The following is a 7,601-nucleotide window of genomic DNA, read 5'->3' on the forward strand; positions in this document are numbered from 1 at the left end:
AAGCTGGTACCAGGGAACTGAGGCATGGAGTCACCCTGCCCTGGGCAGAGGCAGATTTCCAGAGCATGGCTGCTGCAGACTGAAGCAGTGAACAGCTGCTCTTGCAGAGTACCCCAGGAAGTAACAGGTGAACCTGTGGGCCTCTTGGTAAGGACATCTGAGAAACCACCTATGTTAGGGTAAGATCACGTGAGTATAGAGTATGTGTGGGAAAACAGGCAGGCCACTGCAGCCTGTGCAGTCAGCTGTGGAACAGACTGTGGAGAAAAAATGAAAGTGGAGTAAATAATGTAAAGTTCACAGAGGTGGCTGTAAGTTGGTTGCACTGCGTGATGTGCTCCACACTGCTGCAGGATGGCTCAGTCCATGCAGGATGTGGCTGGTTTCTTGGCAGCTCAGGCTGCCTCTGGGTGGCAACAGCAGCAGCAACAGTCCAGACTGAGCAGTTGTTTTCCTGCTTTCAGCAGGGGGTCTGTGGGCAGTAAGGATGCCCCTTTTACCTGACCAAAAGTCAAAGGGCTGCACATCTGACAGGAAGAAAGATGCATATGTCTTGTCTGGCATTGGAAGCTTGGAGCCAGCACCAGGTAAAGCTCCTTGTAGCACAAGGTAGGAGAGGGCATGTGGAGCCCCCTTGATCTGGGCAGTTCACCACCACTGGCTCAGCATCTGGGGAGCAGGAACTTGGAATGATGTTGATGTGTGGCTTGGAGGTGCCAAGGGGAGCAGGAGGGAAGCTGGGGCCATGACCTTCTTGGCAGGGGGGCTGTGCATGGGGCTGTCCTGCACTTGGAGGTTGGGCACTGAACTTTGGCCTGGCCCGGGCTTCATGACACCCCAGACACTGCTTTCATGGTGCCTTTCCTTGGGGCAGATGCACAGTGATGGCCAGCATTATTCATGCAGGGTTGGTGGAAAGCTCAGCGCAAGGAGACACCACGTCCTGGGACTGTCTGTGGATGTTTCATGCAAAGCCTGACATCTGGCATAACCTGAGCGGGGCTGCTCTTGTCCACGCCTGGCCCTGCATGCAGACCTCACAGGTGAAGCAGGGAGGGTTCCTCAGAAACATGTTTCCAGGTGGGTCTTTGGGCAGTGCTGCTGTGGGAAATGCAAGTGTAAGGGGCCGGTTGGTGCAGCCGAGCCCCTCCCTGGTTGTGTGAAGTGCCCTCCCATGTGGCATGGCTCTGGCCGTGGGCAGGCTCTGCCTGCTGAGGCTGTGGAACCGCCTGCCATAAATCCCAACTTGTATGGCTCCTCTTGGTAAACACAAAATTGAATTCTTTCTTTTTACTACACAGCTTGTTTAGCTTCCAGATGGCAAACCCACATGAAGTAATGGAAGTGCAACGTAGTTGTGTTCTAATGGATATGTAAACGTGATATTTATTCACTGCAATAGACTGCTGTGAACCATATTCCAGCAGTAACCTTTTAAATCCATCACTTGGCTGCACAGAGGTGTGGTCTAAAAGGGGACGTGTAATGAAGTTGTTGTGGGTTTTGTTTGTTTGCTTGGTTGTTTTCTGGAGGATTTTTTCACTCATTGAAAAGAAAGGGGAATGTTTTCTGCCTCTTGCCTCAGTGTGTGGACTGAGGAACGTCAGGAAAAGATCTGCCAAGTTTTGTGGTTTGGGTGTGTTGGGTTTTCCCCTCCTAATTCATTTTTAAGCGCGCTCTGAGCAGTCTGAAAATGCCTCTGATAAGACAAAGTCACTGAAGTTCCCACAGCTCTGTTGATTTGGCCCTATTCAGGAGCTACATCTCCTGGCTCCTCCAGGAGCAGGATCCAAAATGCTAAAATGGATCGGTCTGAAGTGCTGCCTCGCCACGTGCAGCTTCTGCTTTCTGTGTTGGGGGTGGATTTGTACCTGTGGCCCCTCAGTGCTCTGCTGTTACCTGCCAATGTCCACCAGCAAAAGCAGAGGATTAATATTGATCCTGTCACTCACACCCTCCATGTCTGCAGCACCTGACCCTGTGCCAGGCAGCAGTCTGGCACCAGATGGGCACAGCGTGCTGAATGAGCAGAGAAACCAGTGTCGGGTCTGGTGGTGGTGTGCAAGAGCTTCCACCTCTTTGCTCTGCATCCTTTGCACCCCAGAGCTGCTGCGCAGTGCTGCGTTAAGGCCTCATTCCTACTTTGTTTTCACAGTGCCTGACAGATGGGTTTTAACATCCTGACCTCGAAGAGCTGGGCTAAGTAAGTGCCTCACTTTAAATATTGAAATGGTGTGATTAGGCTTGTCAGGAGGAATAAAATCGCTCTGTAACTTATAAGAAGCTTGCAACCTGTTTGCCATGGTGCTCAGCTCTGCAGAAACTGGCCATGAACCACAGCTCCCTGTGCTCCCTGGGGCAAGAAGGTGTAAAGGAGGCATGGGTCCTGTTCAGGGTTGAGCAGGGAGGGACACTGGGCACTGACTGGTGTAGGTCTGCCTGGGAGAGAGGTCTCAGCACCATCTGGGTGTGTGGTGCTCTGCTGCCAGCCAGGATCCATCCCACCACAGCAGAAACAGGTCACTGGCTGGCACCAAATTCCTCCAGTCTTGGGTCCTTTTGTTTGCCATCACTGTTCAACATTAATTGACATCAGCAGCTTCATCCTGTCCTGCCCTGCCAAGCAATTGAGTGCTGCTGAGACACTGTGCAGCCCCTTCCTATGACTGAGCCCCCTCTGTTGTGCAGGCACCCCCATGCCTCACAGATACCTCTGCTTCCCCTAACCCTCACTGTGCTCTCTCTCCTCCTTTTGCTTCCCTTCTGACCAGACCCTAAAAACATCATTTTGCAAGTCCTGGCCACCACAGGCACAAAGGGCTCTTAACCCACCCCCCACCCCCAAGGCTGGGGAGACACTGGGGCAAGGAGGTGCAGATCCTGCTGCTGTGCTGAGCAAGTTGGAAATACTGGAGGTGGCCAGAGCCCTTCTCCCCAGGGCCATCCTGGGGGCGGCTGCTGCAGCTGTGCCCTGCCTGGAGGTAGATGCAGGCATGTGTGGGTGCTGGTGTCAGCCTTGTGGGGCTTTCCCTCCTGCTTGTGTCTTATTTTTGGCTAAGAGGAAGAACCTGTGGTGGTGTGTGGTTAGAGCAGCTGACATTTCTGTGTATGGCTAAATGATACCTGCTTGGTGGGAAGTGACTGAGCATTAAAACTGAAATGCCCATGTTGATTGCACTGGTGAATGGCACAGCTCTGGTGCTCACCACTGCTGTGTGAGGGAGGGTTTGGAAAAAGGTGATGTTCAAACTGTGATTTGTTTGATTGCATATCGGTGGATGAGGTCCTGAAGGCTTTTCTTTGCTCTTCCCTGTCCAGTCTGTGGTGTACAACTGGTGCTGCCTTTCACCAGCAGGGAGAGGGCTGAGCTCTCTTCCAGGTTGGGACATGAAGATGTCCTGACATGGGCACAGGAGATGTGGTCAAGCAGAGTTTCAGTAACTGCAGTGAGCAAAGGCTGGGAGCTGGAAAGCTGTGAGAGCCTCCTTCCCGAGTGCCTGACTGGAGGTGAAAAGCCTTGGGCAGAGGCTGCCAGAAGCTTGGGGCAGTTTAGCAGTGGGTGCCCAGGATTTCATGGGTTTGGGAGTGAAGCCTGATGCTTCTTGAGCTCACTTCTCTGTCACCACTGTTAGGTGTCACCACTGGCCTGTGGATTTGTAAGGCAGAGCTCCTTGAGAAAGGCTATGCAGTAATGCATCTGATGAACCGAGTTTGCCATGTTCATGAGAGACAAAGGTATTTTCTGCTGCTTGCAGGTGCATCTCCCTTGCCTGCCTTCCTCTTGGACCACTGAGGTCCACTGGCTTCTTGGTTCTAAGGACAGCCTGCTGGCACCACTGAAGCTGCAGAGCCACACCACTTTGCCACTTCCTTTACTGTCTGCCAAAACTGGCTGCAGTGAGGAAGAAGCTCCTCGGATGGTGGTGGTGGATTCTGTCCCTGCTGCCTCTCTTGCAAGTGCCAGGATGTGGGCGGTGGAAATGCCCTGTTACAACCAACATACTCTGAACCCAGCTGTAGCAGGGAAGGTGGTTAAAGGAACAAAACATTTATTTTGTATCACTCAGACTCCAGCCTTGGTCCCATGTTCCTGGGGTAAATCTTGATGCCCTAACTCAACAAACTTCCTAATTTTAGAAGCCTGTTTTCAGCACCCTCTAGAATAACCAGGAGCTGGTCTTCTGCAGCCAGCTCACCGGGCGCCTTGTTTCTTACAGCCACAGAAAGGCAGCTCAAGGTAAACGAAGGGGCTGTGATCATAAGGACTTCTGAACCATCCAGTGGTCACCAGCACCACAGACCAGCACTGAGCTGCAGCAGCACGGCAGGTCTCTGGCAAAGCCTGGGAGTGAATTGGCTGTAATTAAAAGCTGAAAGCAACAACTTCATAAAGAAGCAAACGAAGAGGCGGGCTTTTTGTAAGCGATGATCTAAAAAGCGTTCTGGGCTGTGAGACCTCATTTCAAACGTGTTCATTAAATAATATTTGAATCATTTAACAGTTTGAACTCTCCTGCACTGCTAATATCTTCAGGGGATTTTTCTCCCCCCCCCCCCCCCCCCCCAAACAAAGGAGCCTTTGTTCTGCTGGGTGCCTGGGCTGTGCCTGGGATATGAGCTGGAAACCCGATCGCCTGACAGCGCTGGAAGTCTGCGAGCACAATGTGAGTTGTCTGCGGCTGGGATTAAATCAGGCTTTTGTAGGAGATGCTGAGGGGCCATGTGAGCTGGGAGAAGCCATGGTTATGGATGGCAGGAGAGTTTTTAACCCTTTGTGCATGTGGTGGGGAGCCTGGAGAGGGCTGTTGCTGCTGCCAACGTTTGCATCTTAGTATTCCACATAAGGCTGTTTGCTCCGTCCGCAGGAGTTAGAGAATCATGGACTTGCTTTGGCTGCAAAAGCCATCTAAGATCGAGTCCAACCATTGACCTGACACCACCATGGCTGTTAAACCATGTCCCAAAGTGCATTGTCCACATGTTTTTTGAGCATCCTCAGAGATAATGACTCCACAGCCTGCTTCAATGCCTGAAGACTCTTTCAGGAAAGTTTTCCCTAATCTCCAACCTAAACCTCCCCTGGCACAATTTCAGGTCACTTCCTCTTGTTCTGTCACCTGATACTGGGGAGAAAAGACCAACACCCACCTCACTGCTCCTCAGCAGCACCTGGGAGGCTGGGACCCTTATGCAGGAAATGCCCCAGGATCAGGAGCATGAGCAAAGATCTGCCAGCATCAGCATTAGGTGACAGGGTAGGATGCTCTGACACAGCCCATGGGAGGTTCTCCAGGAAAGGCTGATCTGGTCCATGCTGGGTAAACAACATCTCAACCCACATCCAGCAGCCCCTGCAGCTGCCCCAGTGCAGCTCTCTTCTGCCTAGCCAGAGGGACAAGGTCTTGCAGGTGACAAGTGGGGACAGGCTTGCAAACACAGCGTGGAAAGCGTCATGGGCTTTCAGGATGTGAAAAGGAAGCACTAAGGTGAACACTCTCACGAAGCTAACAGGCAGGGAAATGAAGCCATCAGGACTTCACAAAATAGCCCCTGGTTCTCTCCTTTCACAATAGCTCAGTTTATAAGATGATGAAAAATGAATTAACATCAGGGGTTTGCTGGCACCACCCGCTGTGAGCCAGAATTCCCAGATGCTCCAAGATCATTCCTGCTCCACCAACCTTACACAAATCCCACCTGGTCCAAAATACTAAAGCTAAACTCCATCACAAAACACCAAGGAGGGTTAAATGCTGATTATCTGTACAGAGAGCCTCTATTTTATGGATGTTTCACAAAGTTATTTTAGGGAATAGAAAACTTTTACTGTTTCTGCAGCCAAACTAATTCTGTCGTGCTGTATATATGATCTAATTTCTTTTCTCTTACCCTCCACCCCAAAAGCAAATGTGTAACCCAAAGGTTTGTGTCCTTAGATAGTGTTGGGTGATAGGTTGGACTTGATGATCTCAGAGGTCTCTTCCAACCTGGTCTGGTCTGGCCTGGCCTGGTCTGGTCTCTTCTCTTCTCTTCTCTTCTCTTCTCTTCTCTTCTCTTCTCTTCTCTTCTCTTCTCTTCTCTTCTCTTCTCTTCTCTTCTCTTCTCTTCTCTTCTCTTCTCTTCTCTTCTCTTCTCTTCTCTTCTCTTCTCTTCTCTTCTCTTCTCTTCTCTTCTCTTCTCTTCTCTTCTCTTCTCTTCTCTTCTCTTCTCTTCTCTTCTCTTCTCTCCTATCCTATCCTATCCTATCCTATCCTATCCTAGAGGTGGGAATTTGAAAGGATAATGAAGGCCAGGAGGTGCACTTGGATCTACTGTAAAACAATTAGCATAGATGGAAAAATTTGCTTTACCTTTCCCCATTGCTTTTACTAATCATTCCCTCTTGATGCTGCATTGGTTTAGCATTATCCTCTTCTCCTTTTAGTGATCTAAACCAGAAAAATTTAAGTGTGTTCAACTCATGCACCCAAATGCCCCATGTGCTGTAAAGGTTTTCACCTAACCGATATAAACGGGACCCAATCATTGAATTGATGCAGAAAAGCTGTTTGCAGCAAGGGAAAAGCATACCAATGTTGTGCAAATTTCACCTCTCACACAGAGGTGGCTGAAGAACTAAACAAGAAAAAAAATGTACAGAGCTGAAGGCTGCAGAGATGTCAAGAAACTAACCCAGGCAGCACCCTGCAGAAGAAACAAATGGGAAAATCCTCATGAAGGGCCAGATTCTGCAGGCACTGCCAACTTGCTGCAGGAAGCAACTGGAACAGTTTTAGTCCCTCAACTCTTATTACACAGTTATGCATTTTTTACAATGGGAAGCAGTCAAGTGTCTGAAGGAATTTGGTTCAAACTTTCCAGAAAACAACACTGTTGGTGAAACCAAGCATGAAATATTCACAGCAGCAAGGCAGACTCCTCAGAAACTGGAGTTGTACAGATGAACTCGTCTTTAATCTCACTTATGAACTAGTCACCTCCAGACATTCCAGCAGGGAAGGACAAGAAGCAACCAAGGATGTTGGATCCCCAGACATCTTTACACACTGCCTTTCAAAGCGGTCCCTGGGGGGAGCCAGGGTTGTCCCTGGAGTCCCCGGAGCAGACTCCAGGTGTCCCTGTGTCCCCAGGTGACCAGCCCTTCGCCTGCAACTGGAACAGAGAGCTGCACCTCTGCCAGAGAAGAGCCATTCCTAACCCAAACCTCCTTGCTGTTCTTGGGAGCTAAAGCAGGTGTGCACAACCAACCATCTTCTCTTCCAGAGGAGAACCTTCTCTCATGATCCTGCTCCATGCTCACTGTGCTGCCAGGCTCATCTGCTGAGCAATGATCTCGAAGGTCTCTTCCAACCTGGTTTGGTCCATTCCATTCCATTCCATTCCATTCCATTCCATTCCATTCCACACACTTGCTTTCTGAGTGTGTCCACTCACCGCACTTCCCTGACTCTTCCAGACAGAAACCGGGTGAAAACCTTCCCCATAACGTCAGCCACCAGACTTTGAGACCATTCCTTCACTGAATATCCCTTCTAGGAGTGGAAATCACAGCCAGGAAAAAACCATCAGGTGTTTTTTTTTGCAGAGTACCTGCTGGGAGC

This window comes from Dryobates pubescens, chromosome 25 (assembly GCF_014839835.1).
Source record: "Dryobates pubescens isolate bDryPub1 chromosome 25, bDryPub1.pri, whole genome shotgun sequence".
In the NCBI taxonomy this organism is placed as follows: Eukaryota; Metazoa; Chordata; class Aves; order Piciformes; family Picidae; genus Dryobates; species Dryobates pubescens.